The 22,368-nt window shown below is 43.6% G+C and overlaps 1 protein-coding gene across 1 annotated transcript in view; it reads left to right on the forward strand.

Moving 5' to 3' along the window:
- Positions 1-629: 629 nt before the first annotated feature.
- Positions 630-22,368, forward strand: part of lrrc3b (leucine rich repeat containing 3B) — a 33,625-nt gene continuing 11,886 nt past the window's right edge. Inside the window, exon 1 of the mRNA XM_044171219.1 lies at positions 630-859. The gene's annotated coding sequence lies outside the window, so the exon portion shown is untranslated. The remainder of the gene's footprint in view (positions 860-22,368) is intronic.

Here is a 22,368-nt window from a genome sequence, read left to right on the forward strand (position 1 = left end):
ACTCACCACCACTCATACCATACAGCTGCAGCATCCCTGGTTCTGGAGCTGTATCCCACGGCTTCTTCAGCTAATGGAACTTGCTCAGAAGAAGGAAGTGGGATGTGGTTGGATGCACTTCAAAAAGCTAAAGACCTCTGTTATTTTAGTTCATAGTGTGGTATATGGTCCTTATTCTTGAATAAAGTTGTGTTTAACCAAATTGCCACAAATTAATTGCCACACAGTTGTGGAAAGCACTAGTCATTTTTTTCATTTGGAAGACTTGTTGTATTGTGTGCACTGTTCTTGATGGGGGCTTGGAGGCAGCAGGCTACACAATGCACAGATGGGAGGAGGTGGGAGGTCAGGGCTGGGTTAACCTGTTTAACCTGGAGGCCACCTCCAGGTTAAACAGGTTAACCCAGCCCTGCATATGAGGATGAGTTGAACAATTCTGATTCTGAATTTTGACAAACATGAGCCACGAGCCAGATTCAGTTCAATTTATTATCCAGAGAGCAAAACCTAAATACATTTGAACTTGTCTTCAGTTAATTCTCCCTTAATGATAACTAAGTCCATCTTTGACATTATATAGGAGCTAATAACGCCGACTTGCATGAGGTTTTATACTGAAAGTTGAGACCAGAAGTGGCGTTGTCTTTTTTTACCCGGTGACTTCACACAGAGAACCCCTCCCTTTCTCTCCATTCACTCCTGTGCAGTGTTTTATACTGAAAGGTAAAGATGCGAATTCACACTGCGACTTGTGCATCAGCGAGCGGATACTCCAGCAGGCAGGCTGCCCTCACAGCCTGTCTGAGCGGCTTCGTATGATATGAACGTTTTCCCTTCAACAGCTGGTGACTGTCTCCAGGTGAGGAGACTTGTGTCGCCTGTTGCTCCTGTGCCTGTCTCTGCTGTATTGTGTCTGTGCTGTCTGTCCTCTGCTATGGTCGCTGCCTTTATTAGTTGTTGCATGGAGCAATTGTTTTGATCCATTTGATGTATAATTTAAATGTTGGGTGATTATAAATGCGAACTTGTCTTTGTCGTTTTGCATTCTGGCTTTTCTCACAATGAGCTTTTATTTGCTGTCGGCAGTTCAGGTAGGCTGATGCGTGATGTTTTCACAGGGAACGTCCTGCCAGACGCCATTTAAAAACAACCTATTTAATGTTTTCTTTGATTATTACCGAAGTGACACAACATATAAAATATAACCAAAGAAGGATTTCAAGTGTTTAAAGCCAGGCATCCATTCGGCGTGTGAAGAACCCACAATCAGCTGTTTGTTTTTTTGCAAAATTCCAACTTTAGTCCTGCTGCGCCTGCAGGTTCTTGCCATCTTTCTCTATAGAAATGCACCGCGCAGGGCGGTAGCGACCAGTGCGACCCATTTATAAAAGTTAAAATGCTATTGAAATAATTGCTGCTGGGTGTGTTCGGTGTGTGCCGAAATATAATGTCGCTCCTATACATTCGGAATCCGAGTCTTATTTTCTAACAAGTCTAACTATTGCTTGCCAGTAAGGGTGGATAAATTAAATTGCAAAATTATTAAGTTGAGTTTTGCGTGACGTTCTTTCCATTTATGAGGCGTATCGGGGCCACAGCCGGGGCCACAGTTAAGGCAACGTTAGGTTTATTGGACTGGTAACGCTGATAACATTACGTCTGTTCGGGACGGTAACTGTCATGTTATCTGCGGTTGTTTGCCCAGGTCACAGGGAGGACAGGCTGTGTTTGCAAAGCCACGTCTGTCATATGACCGCAGAGCTTTAAATGGATCCAATGCATGCGGCAATTAAGTAGTTGTGTTAAGGCAGGGAGGTTTTCCACATTTGAGGCAACAGCTGGATCCTCCGGGGAATCTCGGTGTGTCCCTGTGTCCATGCAGACCTCAGGGGCACCCGGTGGTGCACCAAGGTGTTGTGTTGCTTCATAAGGTTATTCAAGGCGGCCTGCCACATTCTCAAGGCGGCAACCATACTCCTGACGGACGAGGTAACCCCCGCAACAGTTATGGAGTCCTGTCTCATTTGTATAGAGAAACTCTATTAAAAATATGTCCCTTAATGTGTCATTGGTTAGGCAGTGTGGTTAGGAGTGTCAGCGGGTATGAATAACTTTTAGAAATACGTCGTTTTGCTCTGATAGGAGAGCATTGTTGGGGCCCAATTCTAAAAGCTTAAATAAAAATGAATAGCCAGTGCTGCTTGTCTTTAACACAGGCCGAACTGAAGAGGTTAAATCATGTTAGATGTTAGGAAGCAAGCACCTCTATACAGTCTGTGCAACAGCATGTTAATAGTAGACGCTTGAATTGATCACTTGCAGGTGAGGAGACTTATGTCTAGGATTGAAACTGACTTATTTTCACTCTCACTTGTTTTCTTGTTTAATCACTTAGCTGTTTGAAAATGTCAGAAATCCCAAGTTCCCGGTCCAAGGTGACATCTTCAAAAGTCTTGTTTTGTCTCACATACTGCCCCAAACCCCCAAAGATATTTGATTTACAGCATATATAAAAGCAGGAAAAGCAGTGAATCCTCACAATTGAGCTAACTGAACCGGAACTACTGAATGTTTGGCATATTTGCTGAAAAACTGCTTAAATGATGAATCAGTTATCAAAATAGATGCAGATGAATTTTATGTCAGCAGGCAAAAAATATGAATCAACTAATCGTCTGAGCTATATTTGCCAACATGCAAGGCCTCAGGTTCTTAGGCTTGTTTGCTCATTTTTTTGATACCCAAGCCTAGGCCCTTACAGTATTTATTCAATTTGTGTTTGAATAAAAGTAGTCATATTTAGGTATATCAAGTCTAAACATGTTGGAGTCAGTCTGTAAAATGCCCATCGTGTGTAAGGTTTTAAACTCAGTGCCCTGTGTTGGTGTATTAGTTGCTATTTTTCATTTTTATTTTTACATGAAAATTGAAGAGTATGGCACAAAGCATTAGTTATTAGCAGCTTTAGATTAAAGTGTATCAATATGTAGGCTACCCTTAGTCTAATGAACCTTTAAAAACCTATGTTACTTGTCAGTAATAGTAGTGGTAGTATTAATGTTTCCACAGCCCGCTGCAGGATGAGGCTGTCTGCTCTCAGCAGACAACAGATAATAGGTTAAACGATGCAGCCGGAGGTATTTTAATGAGGCCAACAATGGTCTAATTGGAGACACTGTGATCTCTGACTACTGATTGATTATGTCAAATATGTCCACCACCTGCAGCTTTTCTGGTTAGGGTTAGTGTTAGCCAGCCACAATGCACATCTGGTAGACAGAGCAACATTAGTCTCCATTTGGAGTCTTATTCATATACAATATTGGAGTCAATATTCACTCCACTTATAGCTCTGTTTTGGTCTCCTGAGAAAAAACATCTGGCTCTTTAGCTGTGTTCACCAGCTTGTCTGCTAACTTTGTCCCTCTGCTGTTTGGTGATGGGCAGGTAGTTGGCAGTGGTTTTCTAGGAGCGTTTTCACAAGAAACAGTGAATATAAAATGATTGATTAGTGCAGCTTTAAAGAAGTTAACTTGTCATCCCTGGTCGATTGGTAAGACTGTGTATAATCCCTCCAAAAAATCAACAACAGGTTGTTGGCTGGTTGTGTAGCAGTTGTGATCTTTTGAACATTTTTGACCCTAATAACTGCCTTAACATTAAGCTTATCAGTTTTTTTCTTTAAATGCTGCAACCCAGTGTCTATATGCACCCCCCCACCCCTCCCACCCACCCCCCCATCTGTAATAGTCAGATGTCACCTGAGATTTTAGCCTGTTAGCTGATACACAGCATGTAATCCTTCATTCTCACAGGCTGGGTGATCTGACCTTTCACGATCTAACCTGTAATAGCAGTGGAGCAGCTTTGCTGTGAGGTTTTGGAGGTTGTAGTATGTCAGCCCTGCCAGCCTTGCCTTGTAATTCATCCTGCTGAAAAAACAGCACAGAGCAGAGGGACAGTAAGTGATTCTCACCAGCAGGCTAATGTTTCTTTGATTGTATGCTTCTCCCCTCTCAGGAAAAGCACAAATATTCTGATTGCAGGCAGTTCTGATGCAGGTAGAGACCACTCGTGGCTGAGGGGAGCTGAGGGGAACTACAGAATTAAGCGATAATTCTCTGTGGGTTCGTCACTACGAGCAAAACTTTTCATATTATACATTTCATCCATTGATAAAATAAAAATGTTGATTAGAGCAGCTTTAATAGTCAGTGTCTTGTAGAATAGCAATATTGACTTTGCTTAAATTAGTCAAAAAATTCATAGAGCTTCTTGTGCCATCAGTTTAAAACAGGTTGTCATGGCTGCACTTCCTCTTATGGCCACTAGATGCTACCTCCAATTAGATGCTGACTGTATTGAAGTGAATAGGAAACCCCCCTCAACCTCTCTCTGGAAAAGTGCACTCAGTCCGTTTTCTCCACAATAAATTAGAGTACACATAGATAATGCTATCTTTTCTGATGTGTCATGCAGGCAATTTGAAATTATTGCTTCATCCAGTTAGATAACCTGGATTGAACTACAACTTCAGGATCATCCCTTAGTACGCACTGATTTAGTTATTTGCACGTCAAAAAACATCTTGATGTTTAGGTTAAGATGGGACAAAATTTAGCTGAGAAGTGAAAGTTGTTTAGATGTTAAGGTTACATATACATACTTGTCGCTTCACTCTGAAATGCTGTTGAAACAATGGCTAAGGTTTCAGTATGCTTCAAGCATAATTGCTGCCTGGAATGTTCACTGGCAACAGTTTATCACGTAAAGGATGTACTATGTTCTGGTACCACACACACCACACATGACAAAGTAAATGCATCCTGTGTCGTGCTTCAAGTCAGTGCTGACTTTTTCCATATTTCACCAAAACTACAAGCCTTTCCTAACCATAACCAAATGCTGTGAGTGCGTACACATAACCATAAAAATGTAAATCGTGCTGTATAGTTGATATGAGTGGATATTGTAGGGAAAACAAATGAAATATGTTGTCATTTAACATTTCGAAAATATGTTCATTATAAACATTTTGTTCAATATTACATTCATTAAAAATGTACTTGCAGTGGCAATACATTGTTGCAAACTAGTAGTATACAAAATGTAATCTAGGAGACGGTTGATTAATCAAGACAGAGTTCTTGGTGAGAGATGGGGGAAGCAGTGTGATGCAGTTAGAAGGAAGCTATGGCAGCAGGCTTTTCTTCCTACCTTTGAGTGTGCCCATTCAGAGCAGGTACAAACACTTGCCTGTAGACAATATTTCATATGGACTAGTTCCTTAGAAGCATACTGAGATCTTAAGACATCTAAAAAAATTTAGCCCAGATATAACTAAAATGTCTATAATCATGAGTTGAGTTTTACTTCAGTTGGTGGGTGCCCCCCGGGCAAAATGGCCGCCTATTCAGCACCATGGACAGGGCCGGCAGGCGCTTAACTACCAACTGCAGGGAGAGTGCGTGTTTTCGGAGCAATGGGCGTTTGTTTTCGGGATAACGGGCTGATAACGTACAAATGGACTTTTAGTCCAATGGGGTTTTGGAACAATGGCATGGCACCTTTCACACCTCCAACAGTCTGTATCATCTTTAAGTCAGGGATTTATAGAGCATTCATAGAATCCAGTAAAAGCTATTAAAATCTTAAAAAGAGTTCTGACATCCCTTGGAAGCTTTTTGAATTACTCTCAGCAACGTTGTTCTGTGACTGGGACATTTATTTAATTTTCCCATGCCATCCTTGAATCATTAGGGACCTTAATTGACTGGTACATAAACAATGAATAATAGTGAGAGGTTTCATAACCCAGGAATCCTTGAAATACTGGAAAGAAAAATTGAACTCTTGAGGAGGCGTTTCTCAAGAACCTCTGACCTGACACAGGAGATTGTCTTGGTTGCACACACTGCTTGAAATTCTGTGTAGGAACACCAATTTTCGTCCTACCTTCCCAAAACTTTAAATGTCATTGTATTACAAATCACTATGTGTAAGGAATTCACTGGTAACCTTACCATATTCAATTTGGGGCTTAACCAAATGCTAGATGGAGGATTTCAAATACTGAAACCTATAGATGAGATGAGATGGGATGAGACTGTAGTTCAGAAGGTTATGTGGAATCGTGCCTCAAGTTAAAGAAGAGAGCAGACAATCTGTCTCAAATTAAGACCTCTCTCAGCTGGCACAGCCCAGTATTTTTAATGTCCAATATCAAATGCAGAGTGATAGAACAGAGGGAACAGAAGTTATGGAGGTCATACTCTCTCACACTGGGCTGGATTTCCCCAGCTGCATCCTTCCTGTTCCACAGCAGGTTGTTTGAAATTTTTATTTATTTATTTATTTATTTATTTATTTATTATTATTATTATTATTATTATTATAAATATATTCTGAAGGACCAAAAGACCTCATTCCTAAATATCAACAGCACAATAGGTAATTTGTCGTTTTTCCTTCTGAAACAACCAATATGACTGTTAAAACGATTCATATAAGCATTTTATATAATTAAGTTTAGGCAACTAAAACTACTTAGTTAAGGTTATGACAAGACTGTGATCAAGGTTAAAAGAAACTAACATCGACTGTAACTCGTAAGCAAACGAGAATGTAAAAACAAATTTTTGGTTTTAGAGGGAGTCACATGCTGGAGAATCGATGTACCTTCATCTCAGTCGATTTCCTATTCTGAAATGAAAGTCGGAAAATGAAAAACAGGGCTTTAAAAAAAAAAATGCTACTGCCACTCAATTTATATATATATATAAAAAAAAAGGATTTCCATAGGAGAGTTTTCTTCCTCTGTTACGCTAATACAGAAGTGTGGAAAAGGTCTGGCAACGCACAGTCCGTTATTGATTATTTGGATGAAAATATGCCTACTGATAAAAGCTGCTAACAGTAATTATCCTCTCAGGTGGACAAATTTCCCGATCACAAGAAAAAAAAACCTTGCAGGCTATCCTACATATTAACAGAACATAAGTTATGGTTTTGGAAATGTTAACTGAATATAATAAATGTTCTCACATGGCCACAGATTCTATTGACAGCCAGTAGTTGCCAACAATAACCTAATCGCCCTATGATCATAGTTAATTAAATCTCATCAGACATATCAGCCAAAACGGAAAGAAAAATATCGATCCCTGACCACAGAATAAGGAAATCGGCTATAATGTATCCTAGTTTTTTCCTAACCTGTCTTAACTATACTCTTATCATTTGGGTTGTATTGTCTAACCAGTGATGTAAAGAAGAGATTTTATAGAAACAAAATAATTACACTTGATTAATAAATTTGATACTGATTCACTGTGTGTGTGGGGGGGGCAAGCATTAAGGCGGGGGCGCGCAATGCACCCCTCGGTGCACAGCGAGGCTTCCCAGAGTCTTGTCATCAAAAACATTGCCAGGTTTGGCACCATTTCTCTTGTAGAGAGCCCAATCCCTGTGCTCAATGACTACATCAAGCAAAACATGATCTAGTTGGAGATGCTGCACAGAAGTACTGCGCGGATGGATACACTGTTGTTCATGAAGAAACTGCTCCAACACGTAACTCCCCGTAAAACCACAAATTGTTGTTTTTTATATTTAAGTTTGTGTATAGATTAAAGAAATTATATACATAGCATTCATTTATGACCTGTCCCTACAGCTGCTGCTGCGAAGCTAACAGCCAGAGAGGACGAGACGGTTTCCCAGAGCCAGCACAGCAGCTCCAGACAGCGATACTCACAACTCTCCTGCTACTGTAGCTAACATCACAACAGCAGCATGTCTGGGCAAACTAGAAAGTAAGCTGAATGTCCGTGGGCAAGTCGTTTAACGTTACCTGACGCACAAATCGTGGCTGGAATAGTGTTGTGTGGCCCGGTCCGAGCCGCTTTGTTTGTTTCCCATTAGCAGAGCCAGGGCTGAGTACGAACAGCACACACACTGAACAGACAGCTAGCGGACTGCGAGGAGATATTCGCTGAATTTGACAAAAAGACGTGTACTGGATTAGAATCGCATACCCCACCTTAAAGACAAACTGTAGTGATATAAGTGGCATTTAGACTTTATATACGACTGCTGAAATTTGATCTTACCTTTTTCTTGAACAACAGTGAACATTTAAGGCCACATTAACATTTATGACAGTCCTGCATACCAAAAGTCCATCCATCCATCCATCCATCTTCTTCCGCTTATCCGGGGCCGGGTCGCGGGGGCAGCAGTCTAAGCAGGGACTCCCAGACTTCCTTCGCCCCAGACACTTCCTCCAGCTCCTCCGGGGGGATCCCGAGGCGTTCCCAGGCCAGCCGAGAGACATAGTCCCTCCAGCGTGTCCTGGGTCTTCCCCGGGGCCGCCTCCCGGTGGGACATGCCCAGAACACCTCCCGAGGGAGGCGCCCAGGAGGCATCCGGATCAGATGCCCTAGCCACCTCAGCTGGCTCCTCTCGATGTGGAGGAGCAGCGGCTCTACTCCGAGCTCCCCCCGTGTGACTGAGCTCCTCACCCTATCTCTAAGGGAGCGCCCAGCCACTCGGCGGAGGAAGCCCATTTCGGCCGCTTGTATCCGCGATCTTGTCCTTTCGGTCACTACCCAAAGCTCATGACCATAGGTGAGGGCAGGAGCGTAGATTGACCGGTAAATCGAGAGCTTTGTCTTTCGACTCAGCTCCTTCTTTACCACAACGGTCCGATACAGCGCCCGCATCACTGCAGACGCTGCACCGATCCGCCTGTCAATCTCACGCTCCATCCGTCCCTCACTCGTGAACAAGACCCCGAGATACTTAAACTCTCCACTTGGGGCAAGGACTCCCACCCACGCGAAGAGAGCAAACCACCTTTTTCCGGTCAAGAACCATGGCCTCAGATTTGGAAGAGCTGATTCTCATCCCAGCTGCTTCACACTCGGCTGCAAACCGTCCCAGTGCATGCTGCAGGTCCTGGTTTGAAGAAGCCATCAGAACGACATCATCTGCAAACAGCAGAGATGAGATCCTGTGGTTCCCAAACCGACACCCTCCGGCCCCTGACTGCGCCTAGAAATTCTGTCCATATAAATTATGAACAGAACCGGTGACAAAGGGCAGCCCTGGCGGAGTCCAACATGCACCGGGAACAGGTCTGACTTACTTCCGGCAATGCGAACACAGCTCCTGCTCCGTTATACAGGGACCGGACAGCCCTTAGCAAAGGGCCCCGGACCCCATACTCCCAGAGCACTCCCACAAAAGCGCCCGGGGCACACGGTCGAATGCCTTCTCCAGATCCACAAAGCACATGTGGACTGGTTGGGCAAACTCCCATGAACCCTCGAGCACCCGATGGAGAGTATAGAGCTGGTCCAGTGTTCCACGACCGGGACGAAAACCACTCTGCTCCTCCTGAATCCGAGGTTCGACTATCGGACGAAATTCTCCTCTCCAGTACCCTGGAATAGACCTTACCGGGAGGCTGAGAAGTGTGATCCCTCTGTGATTGGAACACACCCTCCGGTCCCCTTCTTATACAGAGGGACCACCACCCCGGTCTGCCAGTCCAGAGGCACTGTCCCAGACCGCCATGCGATGTTGCAGAGACGTGTCAGCCAAGACAGTCCCACAACATCCAGAGACTTAAGATACTCAGGACGGATCTCATCCACCCCGAAGCCTTGCCACCAAGGAGCTTGCCAACAACCTCAGTGACTTCGGCCAGGGTGATGGATGAGTCCGCCTCCGGCCCCCAGCCTCCGCCTCCTCCTCGGAAGACGTGACAGCGGGATTGAGGAGATCCTCAAAGTATTCCTTCCACCGTCCGACAACATCCCCAGTCGAGGTCAACAGCTCTCCACCCGCACCGCATAAGGTGTTGGTGAAGCACTGCTTCCCCCTCCTGAGCCGTCGGACGGTTTGCCAGAATTTCTTTGAGGCCGACCGATAGTCCTCCTCCATGGCCTCTCCGAACTCTCCCAGTCCTGAGTTTTTGCCTCTGTGACCGCACGGGCTGCAGCACGCTTAGCCTGCCGGTACCTGTCAGCTGCCTCGGGAGTCCCACGAGCCAACAAGGCCCGATAGGACTCCTTCTTCAGCCTGACGGCATCCCTTACTTCCGGCGCCCACCACCGTGTTCGGGGATTGCCGCCGCGACAGGCACCAGAAACCTTGCGACCACAGCTACGAGCCGCCGCATCGACAATGGAGGTGGAAAACATGGTCCACTCGGACTCAATGTCCCCAACCTCCCGGGATCTGGGAGAAGCTCTCCCGGAGGTGTGAGTTGTAGACCCTGCTGACAGAGGGCTCCGCCAGACGCTCCCAGCAGACCCTCACGATACGCTTGGGCCTGCCAAGTCTGTCCGGCTTCCTCCCCGCCAGCGGATCCAACTCACCACCAGGTGGTGATCGGTTGACAGCTCCGCCCCTCTCTTCACCCGAGTGTCCAAGACACGCGCGCCGGAGGTCAGATGATACGACAACAAAGTCGATCATCGACCTCCGCCTAGGTGTCCTGGTGCCACGTGCACTGATGGACACCCTTGTGCTTGAACATGGTGTTAGTTATGGACAAACTGTAACTAGCACAGAAGTCCAACAACTGAACACCGCTCGGGTTCAGATCAGGGGCCGTTCCTTCCGATTACCCCTCTCCAGGTGTCACTGTCGCTGCCCACGTGGGCGTTGAAGTCCCCAGTAGAACAACGGAGTCCCCGGGTGGTGCACTGTCTAGTACCCTCCCAGGGACTCCAAGAAGGCCTGGTACTCTGCACTGCTGTTCGGCCCGTGAGGCCGCCACAACAGTGAGAGACCTGTCCCCACCCGGAGGCGGAGGGACGCGACCCTCTCGCTCACTGGGGTAAACTCCAACACGTGACGGCTGAGCTGTGGGGCTATGAGCAGGCCCACACCAGCCCGCCGCCTCTCCCCCCCCGGCAACGCCAGAGAAATGGAGCGTCCAGCCCTCTCGAGGAGACGGGTTCCAGAGCCCAGGCTGTGCGTGGAGGCGAGGCCGACTATATCTAGCCGGTAACGCTCAACCTCCCGCACAAGCTCAGGCTCCTTCCCCCAGCGAAGTGACATTCCATGTCCCTAGAGCCAGTTTCTGTGTCCGGAGATCTGGTCGCCGGCCCCTGCCTTCGACTGCCGCCCAGATCTCTCTGCACCGCCCCTCACGGATCCTCCTGCGGGTGGTGGGTCCACGGGAGGACGGCCCCACGCCGCTCCTTCGGGCTGTGCCCGGCCGGGCCCCGTGGGGAAAGGCCCGGCCACCAGGCGCTGCCGCCGGGCACCCACCCCAGGCCTGGCTCCAGGGTGGGGCCCCGTAGCGCCAATCCGGGCGACGTAACTGGCCTTGATTTTAAATAATCCATAAGGGTCTTCTGAACCGCTCTTGGTCTGACCCGTCACCCTGGACCTGTTTGCCATGGGTGACCCTACCAGGGGCATACAGCCCCAGGCAACATAGCTCCCAGGGTCATTCGGGTACTCAAACCCCTCCACCACGTTAAGGTGGCGGTTCAAGGAGGGGCATACCAAAAGTTTGCTTCAAATATTGAAAGAGTATTTGAAGCAAAATTTTTGGGGGTCATAATGGACCACAAACTTACTTGGAAACCTCATGTAGAATATATAAAGAGAAAAGTGTGTAGAAGTATTGCAGTTTTGAACAAAGCAAAGGACATTTTAGATTTTGTCTCAGTTCATATTGTTACTGTACTGTTCACGTATTCTTCCTTATTTTGGTTACTGCAAAGAGGTGGGGCAACACATATATGACTGATACCGAACCTACCTCTGTATGTATTACAGAAAATAGCAATATGACGAAGATTAAATGACGAGTATCATGGGAGGAAATGTAATTTCAAAAGTCCATATGCACGTACGACATTAAAACAGATGTGTATTTCAGTATAAGGAGTGAAACTGGAATTCTCTGGACAATGACTTAAAATATTGCTCAAATATTCAATTTAAGAAAATTTATAGAGAAAAAAATACTGTCATTGACAGTATTTGAGTATGTATTGTTGAATTGTTATGTGATCTATGAAAAGACAAAAGGATAAAAAAGGGTTGGCCATCTATATTTATGTTATGTCATTATTAATAAAGGGGCAGGTAATACAAGATTTATTTCTTCTTCCTGCTTCTTTTTTGGTCATGGAATGTGTAGAAGTAGTTTAGGTTACAGGTATTTATTCATTTTGTAAAATTGGTTTTGGGAATTACTAACTGAAATGAGTGAAATAAACTAAACTAAACATTTCACAATGTGAGATAGTACATAATAGAAATTAGAAATTTGCTATATGACAGATATGGTGGCGAATAAATATTAAATCTCACAAACCTTGTAATAAAAGTATATTTGGACCTTAAACAGGCCACAAAAGCAGACTGTTTGTTTGATATGGGATTTAATATACAAATGCACTCATACAGTCTATAGTTTTGTGACCATTACAGTGTTGGATATTCTCATTTTGGTATTTTTTTTCAAAGGCTTGCTGAGTTTTGATCTAGCAATAACAAAACTGAAGCTAAAGCAGACCTAAAAACACAATAAAAAGACTAAATTACACTGATGCCATGTGTTGGGATTCAGGTAGGGCAGGTTTGGTTTTGGCAAAATATCAAATATATTTTTGAATATTAATAATAAACATAATATAATAATAATTATTGTTATTATCATTATTAATATGGATTTATAATTACAGGGCACCACCCTGGGATCAGGGACCAATAGCCAAACATGAAAAACAGTCCCAAAAGGTGGCTGTCCACTTAGAAATGCTGATATTTAAAGTACTGTCTTACATTAATGATGGTGGACAGTGCTACCACGCTATCTGGGTTGTTCGAGATGTGTGTGTGTAGGTGTGTAAACATATGTGGGTCACTGAAGAGGAGAGAGAAAGAAAAGCACACACAGAGTAAGTTACAATATATCTCAAATGCCATGGTGAAACACAACAGCTGTCCCTTTATCACACAGGAAACCCGGCAGCGAACGTTCATTCAACAGCCGTGTTGCTGGACTTTGGTCTGATAAAGCACAGTTATTAGCTTCCACAGTGGCTACAAAACTAACACAGTTAAACGGCCCAGCTGCGTGGTACCGATACACAATGGAACCTGCTGAGGATGAAAAACACACAGCAGAACAGGACACGGCGGTCCATTACGTTCCACAATAATGCAAAACACAATTCACAACAAATGAAGCTTAGATGAAATAACACAGTTATAAACTCTCTCTCTGCCCAGACACAAGCCTCTTACTTGAGATCGCTCTTGATAGCGATTTATTGTGTCAGTCTGTGTGGATTATCCGGCGGACTCCTCTCAGGCTCGGACGATGACGTAGCCGGGACCCGCGCTGTTGGCGGGTTCAATTATGAAACTGTTCCTTCGGGCGACAATGGAGGGAAGCAGCAGTCACCTTCTCTCTGTGAGGAAAAACCGTAAATCCGTGTCTTCCTTCTGCAGGCAAAGATTGTTATGCGGAGTATAACAATCGGAATCCAAAACAGTCTGTTGCTCGTCCCGCGAGTTAAGCCCTTCCTAGGGGTAATAAAAGTTCAAGGTTGAGCGCCTCATGTAGTGACCAGAGTTACAGTGGAAAGACGGGGTTAGACCGGTGTGCTGTGAGTTTATAGGCATGATGAGGTCATCGAGGCTTCCTGCGCTCCGGTGACAGCTCATCCAGTAGGAATCCAGGGTTTGGATTCAAGCTTAAATCTTGTACACAGGTGTGACTTAATGGACCTGAGGGGGTTTGGCGCAATTCTACTGTTTGGCCTTTGTTTTCCATTCAAGCCTCTTAGTCAAGGCTTTACGTTTTCCAAGTAGGCCTCTGTCTTTGTTCTCCCCACGTGGTGAGGCCCAACACATGGTTTCAATGAACTTTCACAATCTATTTGGGTAGCATTAGATCACAGTGGCCCAGCTGTTCATCCACTTGTCAGAAAATTCAAGAATTAGATCAAATTCAAGTGCCCAATATATAGTTTTGCTTGTCTAAACAATCTAAATTAACTAAACACGCTGCGCACTTGGTAGTATAAGTAGGAGTCAAGAAAGGAAGTAGGCAAGATAGCATTTCATGGATCAGTAAAGAGGGAATCCATGTCTGTATCTGCAGAGGTGCTGCCCTTTGCCTGTATTTTGTTATTTTCCTGTGTTCGGACATTTCAGCCTTTCAACCTTTTAGGCAGTAGGTGTGTAGCCCCCAGCCAATAACAGTGTGCAGGGCAGAAGCTACGAAAATTACAGAAACAGTGGCGAAAAAAATGCAAAATGCCAAGCAGACAAAGCTCGTTCCAAAACGAGAGTGAATCTTGGGTTGGCTTTCACCCTCTGGCGAGCACTGAAGAAGAGGATGGGGATGAATAGTGTTGGGATTTACAATAGTTAAAGGGGCACCATATTGTATAAAATAATAACTTTAGTTAATAAAGTTCCTAAATTGATAACGTCTTAGCATTATTGTACTTCGGCACTGTTTAAAAAAAGATCGCATCTACCGTAATTAATCACTGATTTAATGCACCACCCGGCGAGCACACTAAGTAACCCAAGTCAAACTCACACTGTTGCGTGACCAACAGGTGCATGCTGGGTTTGGCTAACATGCTAAATGCTAACATGCTCATGGTGGATCCTCCCAGTGATTTCTGTGTTCACTTTGAAACTTTTACCTTCATTGAGGTGTGTGAGGCGTTTTTGCTGTTTGTGACTGTAATCAATTCAATTCAATTCAATGGGGCTTTGTTGGCTTGGGAAACAGACGTTTACATTGCCAAAGCAAGTGTGAAATAAAAACATGTACATAAGCAGAAGAATTGTGCTAATCCCTGTCACAGATGTGACTCATCCAGCTCTAAATGTTAAAAAACTTTGAGGAGAGGCTGAGTGGACTGGTTATAGTGGGACAGAGAGGCTGAGTGGACTGGTTATAGTGGGACAGAGAGGCTGAGTGGACTGGTTATAGTGGGGCAGAGTGGACTGGTTATAGTGGGGCAGAGTGGACTGGTTATAGTGGGGCAGAGTGGCTGAGTGGACTGGTTATAGTGGGGCAGAGTGGACTGGTTATAGTGGGACAGAGAGGCTGAGTGGACTGGTTATAGTGGGGCAGAGTGGACTGGTTATAGTGGGGCAGAGTGGCTGAGTGGACTGGTTATAGTGGGACAGAGAGGCTGAGTGGACTGGTTATAGTGGGGCTGAGTGGACTGGTTATAGTGGGACAGAGAGGCTGAGTGGACTGGTTATATTGGGGCAGAGTGGACTGGTTATAGTGGGGCAGAGTGGCTGAGTGGACTGGTTATAGTGGGGCAGAGTGGCTGAGTGGACTGGTTATAGTGGGGCAGAGTGGACTGGTTATAGTGGGGCAGAGTGGCTGAGTGGACTGGTTATAGTGGGGCAGAGAGGCTGAGTGGACTGGTTATAGTGGGGCAGAGTGAACTGGTTATAGTGGGGCAGAGAGGCTGAGTGGACTGGTTATAGTGGGGCAGAGTGGACTGGTTATAGTGGGGCAGAGAGGCTGAGTGGACTGGTTATAGTGGGGCAGAGTGGACTGGTTATAGTGGGGCAGAGTGGCTGAGTGGACTGGTTATAGTGGGACAGAGAGGCTGAGTGGACTGGTTATAGTGGGGCTGAGTGGACTGGTTATAGTGGGACAGAGAGGCTGAGTGGACTGGTTATAGTGGGGCAGAGAGGCTGAGTGGACTGGTTATAGTGGGGCAGAGTGGACTGGTTATAGTGGGACAGAGAGGCTGAGTGGACTGGTTATAGTGGGGCAGAGAGGCTGAGTGGACTGGTTATAGTGGGGCAGAGTGGACTGGTTATAGTGGGGCAGAGAGGCTGAGTGGACTGGTTATAGTGGGGCAGAGTGGACTGGTTATAGTGGGGCAGAGAGGCTGAGTGGACTGGTTATAGTGGGGCAGAGTGGACTGGTTATAGTGGGGCAGAGTGGCTGAGTGGACTGGTTATAGTGGGACAGAGAGGCTGAGTGGACTGGTTATAGTGGGGCAGAGAGGCTGAGTGGACTGGTTATAGTGGGGCAGAGTGGACTGGTTATAGTGGGACAGAGAGGCTGAGTGGACTGGTTATAGTGGGGCAGAGAGGCTGAGTGGACTGGTTATAGTGGGGCAGAGTGGACTGGTTATAGTGGGGCAGAGAGGCTGAGTGGACTGGTTATAGTGGGGCAGAGTGGACTGGTTATAGTGGGGCAGAGAGGCTGAGTGGACTGGTTATAGTGGGGCAGAGTGGACTGGTTATAGTGGGGCAGAGAGGCTGAGTGGACTGGTTATAGTGGGGCTGAGTGGACTGGTTATAGTGGGGCAGAGAGGCTGAGTGGACTGGTTATAGTGGGGCAGAGAGGCTGAGTGGACTGGTTATATTATGCTTTGAGAATGAACAAGTTGAACCTAGAGCAGATTGTGGAGGACTTTGTGGTGCACAAGACTCATATAATGACGTTCAGACAGGTGAGTACAAGAAACAAACTCTCCTATTGTTGTAACTCTCTCTCCTGAGTGCATTACTTAGCAACATACTGTTGTGTTTGTGTGTGCTAAGCAGTCTGTAAAAACTGCAGTCTCGTTGCTTTAATGTGTGTCTGCTGTTGATTCTAAAAGAAGTGTCATGCTATTTAACGCTATGTGGCTTAATATTGCTTGTTGCACCCGCCGCGGTGTCCATAGGCTTTATTTATTGTCAGCCATTTTTGTTTAATTGTCTGAGTTTTGTCCTCTTTTATGGTTAATTCTAGTGAGGCTGCAAGTGTATTGTATTGTATATTTATAACTGATAATCAGTTGTATGCACAGGCTGAAAAGTGCCCATCTATAGAAATGGAATTTATTGTTGGTTTTGACATTAGGCTTCTGTGGCATGATGTTGTTCCACTAGTGTATACATTGACATTTAATGCAATTTATTCTGTAGCCACGAGGTGTTAGCCCCCCTTCTCTAAAAATGTAAGGTAGTAACATTTACTCAGAGTACATTTTAACCGACCTACTAACACTAGTACTTTTATTTGAGTATAATATTCTAGTACTATTTCCATCCCTGCTAGGGAGTAGCAGAATGTATGTGGGATTGAGTCAAAATAAACTACAGTGTGTGAATTCATGGTAATGAAACATGTCACCCAGTGCAACAATGCGGCTCGTTGATGTGTTTTTAATAGTCTTTGGACAACAAAAAAGCTCTATGGCACAGAGCAATAACATATATCAGGTTTTGGATACACACACAATACTTGTTAGTATTATACATGCATTGTTGATTTGGGTCTTGGGAAAAATATAGAATAGCACCAGACTTATCCTTTAAACATATTTTTTTAGGAATATGCTACATGTGAGCACAGTAAAAACAAAGTTGGTACAAGGCCCATCTACAAGCCTTGAGCTGTTTAGGATCTTATTCTAGAACAGGGCTGTTGGTTAAACCGACAGAAATAAGACTTCACACAGTAGCATATTCATGTCATCTGAAAGGCCCCTCAAGCTAATGGCTCCAAATTCCACTTGACAGCAAAATTTTTTTTTAGTCATGCAGGCTGTGTGGCTCTGGAGATGAAAATGTTTTGTCAGTCCATCACTTTGGCCTAGACTGAAATATCTCAACAAATATAGGATAGATTTCCCTGACATTGGACACACATCGTTCATAATAAAGTTTGAGGACCATGCAAGAGTGCATGAGTTTTGCGGGAGAAACAACAAAACGGGAGGGTGCCGGGAGGTGGCCTTGGAATACAGGAGAAACTGGAGTGTTGGCAGGTATGCATCTATTGTGCCCTGAAGATGAATCCTAATTATTTTGATGATTCCCTGACTTTCCGTCTAGCTCCACCAGAAGGTCAAAAATGTCACTTATCCTGTGAAATATCTCAACGTCTACTGGATGGATTGGCACAATATTTTGTACAGACATTCATGGTTCCCAGAGGATGAATCTGAATGACTTTTGATGATCAGTGATTTTTCCTCTAGTACCACCATGAGGTTGACATCTGTAGTTTTGAGTGAAATGTCTTGACAACTATCAGATGGATTGTCATGAAATTTGGGACAGACATTCATGTCCCCCTCAGGATGAATCGTAATAATATTGGATATCCTCCTAGCCTTTTCATCTAGCACCTTCAGCAGGTCAAAATTTCTGTTTGTCCAATACTTTGGTTTATGACCAAATTCCTGCAAAACTAATATTCCCATTAGCTTCAGCTAACAAGCTAAACTAACATGGTAAACATTACTTTCTAAACATCAGCATTAGCATCTATGTTAGCATTGTCATTGTGATTATGTTAGCATGCTGTCATTAGCATTTAGCTTAAAAGTTAAAATTCTTAAGATTTCAGTCCTGTTTATTTGGCGACAGCCCTGGTTACTGTGGTAAGTGCGGTAAACTCTCAGTTTACAGTGCAACCAAACAAATGTTTTAATAGAGAAGTCAGTCAATAATAATTGCCACAGTGATCTGATTTCATGCTACACACAGCACCAGTAGGTTTTCACACAACAGCAGGACACAGTAAAGTTGGTTAACTTGCTGAGGAGTTGGAGGTGTGCAGGCTAATTTTTGTACCATTAATCCCTGCAAAATTCCCACTGACAAAAAAACGACTAAAATGATGTTGTTTTGTAGATGCATTTTTGATGAACGACTGTGGTCAGTGCTAACCTCTGTGACAAATACACAGTGTTCCCTTTGACTGCTTCACAATAAAAGCCATTTATATTTCGCCAGTTGGACACTGTTAATGTCAGCTAGCAGCGGTAGGAAATGTTGGATTTGCATTAGCAGTAACATCTTTTAGAAGCGCTGCATCGTTTCCTGTGAATCCCTCAAGTGTGTGAAAGCAATCTGAATCCACCAAGGGAATGGCGGACTCACAAACAATGAAAACTACAATACAGAGAGGTGATTATTATAGAATGTAAATAAACTCTTAGTCCACGCCTTTTCACAACACTGCAGATCATTATGATATATTGTATCCAAATAGAAGAAAACAGCAAGAGCGTTCACAAATAGACACTTGATGGTAAAAAACTCAAAGTATTTACAAAAACCAAGCTTCACCATTATATTTGAATTGTAATATAAGATATTATTAAAGATATTTCTGCTATTTTTGTCCACTCCCTGTGGATCCACTGACAGCTTTTGTTATTCCCATGTTGTGCCCTGACTCTTCCTGATGAACAAACCAGTAGGGGTGAGGTAATTTATGAGGTGGTTTTAATGAACAGTAATAATGAGGCCACATGTCAAATCAGGCCTCCTATAAGCACAGTGCAGGTCTAATAGATCTAGCCTATTTCCATACAACAACAGGTTTTGCCTCTCGTGGCAGAGCAGCTGCTGGATAAACAGCTTGATGTGGGCCTGGGAGCTGCCACTGGTCCTCACTGTGCTGCAGAAAACAGATGATCCCTCGCCTCTTCACTTCCTCCTAGGCTGTTGTTAGACATTATTGTATTGTCCTGTGCCAGGACGGAGAAATGGAAGAAGCAGCAGTCATGTAGTAGTACTGTATATCTTTTCATCCTCCTCAGGGTCTCCCAGAACAATCTGTTTATGCCTTCCAGTTTACAAAGATGAAATAATTATGTAAAGGTTATTTTTCAGTTCAGCCCCTATGTATTCCAAACATACTCATACTGTAAAATGTATCACTTTCTGTGCACCATTACATTTTTTCCTGGAAAAGATCTACCAGGCTCGAAGAACAGTAATTGTTAAAGCTTTCATGAAACAGAAAATGGACATGTATTATTATGTTGAAACATTGCAGGGAATAGAGAAAAGAATAGATGAACACATACGTATGTGCTTCTTTGTGTAGATGATGGCATGATGGACAATGCAGTGTTTGTACTGAATGTGAACACCACAGGTTGTAGTGCTGTTGTCTCTTTATGCTGTCTTGAGATCTGCCGTAACAATAAGACGTGTCTGAGATCAGTATGTGATGGCTGATGTAGAATTAGTCACCTAACAACTTATCATAAATCATATTATTTCCTTCCTTACAAATGGTTAAGAACATTAATGTTATGAAATACTATCTGCAGGTGTTATGAATAAAAACTGTATTTCAGTTTTTCCCATACATTTCATAGAAGGATAATTACAATTGTGTTTATTTAGGCTGCATTATATACAAATGCATGGGCAGGGACATTTTTAGGCACAGGCAAGTTAGACGGTCACCTAGGGCACCACCAGCTGGGGGGCACCAAAGGGGAGGAATTTTTTTCAGACTTACTTTCAGACACCTAATCTATTTTTAAAGGTCTGTCACACTGATGCCTGTGCGTGCATTACATGGTTATATAAAGCTAATGCTTGCACTGCAATATACACCTGATTCTGAGAGGATTCTGCAGGCAGACTCTGATGCTAGCCATTAACTTGTGGCAGTCACTTATTTTGTGACCTATGCAGTTTATTTCTCACACTGCTGCATCCCAATCAGAGACATGGATAACCAGATTATAATAATTACAACCAGATAACCACGCAAACATCATATCCCACATACTGTATGAACTATACCAGGATAACAACCATGACTGGGATATTGTGCATGTATGTCCGCAGATACAACCTCAACTCCAGTCATGTAGTAGTTAATCAGTTAAACAAAATATATAATGATAAAAGTTTTTTAATTATCTACACCCTACATTTAAAGTGAACCTCAGGATGTCCTGAGCTGATCTACAGACTTGAGATTCGGGCAAATCATCATTCATTTTCAGCCTAGGTATCGGCCATGAAGGCAGATGTTTGCCCGGGAATGACAGCTGTCAAAAACGCCCACTTGTGCCCAGATAAAACACTACAAAACATTATAGGAAACCACCAAGGGAAAGCTATTAGGCAGGTTATATTTTCTGAATGCAGAGCTATTCAGCTGTAAAACATACCTAAATTGTTTTATTCATTTTTAATGCAGGCCTATTGTAGGTGCTGAAAGAGAAATTCTGTCTACTTTCGGTTCTTAATAAAACTGAATCAACATAACTGTGAATACAAGTTTATTTGTATCGTGCACACAGAGAGGACTCTTATTGAAAATCACACAGCAGATTTAGAAGTCTGGGAGTAGTCTCTGCCTGACACAGGAATTCCACTTGTCTTTTATATTGAGTGGCAAACAAAACGTACGGAACTCGTGGGAACAGCTTAGCCTTCACATAATTCCAAAAACAAAGTCTCCCAAAATGACTAGTTCTAATTGGCACTATATACACAATTAGGCGTCTCAAGGTTTGAGATAACAAGCATGCATATCTGTTCCCTCTTCTGTCACATCGAAGCGCACACACATTCTTTTCATATGACAAGCACTCAGTAAGATTCTACATTAACATGGTAAGCTGCTCATATTAACTGTTACAGTATTAACCTTTTAGCTGCTAAGTCACAATTTATCCCCAACATAGGCTAAGTGTTTACTGTAAGTTGTATAATGTAAATACAATTAAAATAAATATAGTTTTATAGAACGTGGTCAGGACATCCACAAATGTCCGATGCAGATAATACTTGCGCTTCAGTACAGAAATGAGAGACTGTGATTTGTTGAGGAGTTAAAGAAACTCTTTCACAGATGATCATCAACCTGGATAAGGGGTATGAATAAAGGTTTCTTTTTTATGTTCCATATCACATCCCTAATATGATTATTTATTTATTTACAATTTATTTATTAACAAGGATAAAACAAAACAGGGACAATAGTATGCATGTAAACATACAGAACATATTGGTAGACTAGGCTATGTGTTGCTGATGACAAGACACAGACCAGAAATTGAGTGAAGTTGAATAAAGTTGAATTAAACTAAAATATCATTAAATCATTTGGCAATGAAAAAAATCAATCCCCTCGGCAGCAGCAGATAACTGGCCTAGGGCAGAAATGTCTGATCCAGCTCAGTGTGAAGGCCAGTAATGGTACTGATCCTGAAAAATTCAATATCTTGATATTTGACTATTTTTTTGCACATGCAAAAGAAATATACTCAATGTTTGGGAACATTCTGGTACTGTTGCCTCTGAAAGAGAATTCAGATCATGGGAGAGTAATCTCTAAAATCTCTCCATTAAACAACAGGGTCCCATTATTTATACAATATGTTGCTTCACTAAACCAGGTTAATATGATGTAAGATGTAAGTACCTGAAGCAACATGCCCTGACCAACAGTTGAGGTTGATGGGAATGTCATTAGTTTTGCAGGTATTTGGTCATAAACCAAAGTTTTAAACAAATTTTCACCAAGTGATGGCACTAGACCATGAATGTCTGTACATGCCTGCCCTTTTTAGCTGCTAA

This window comes from Siniperca chuatsi, linkage group LG17, assembly GCF_020085105.1.
Source record: "Siniperca chuatsi isolate FFG_IHB_CAS linkage group LG17, ASM2008510v1, whole genome shotgun sequence".
NCBI lineage: Eukaryota > Metazoa > Chordata > Actinopteri > Centrarchiformes > Sinipercidae > Siniperca > Siniperca chuatsi.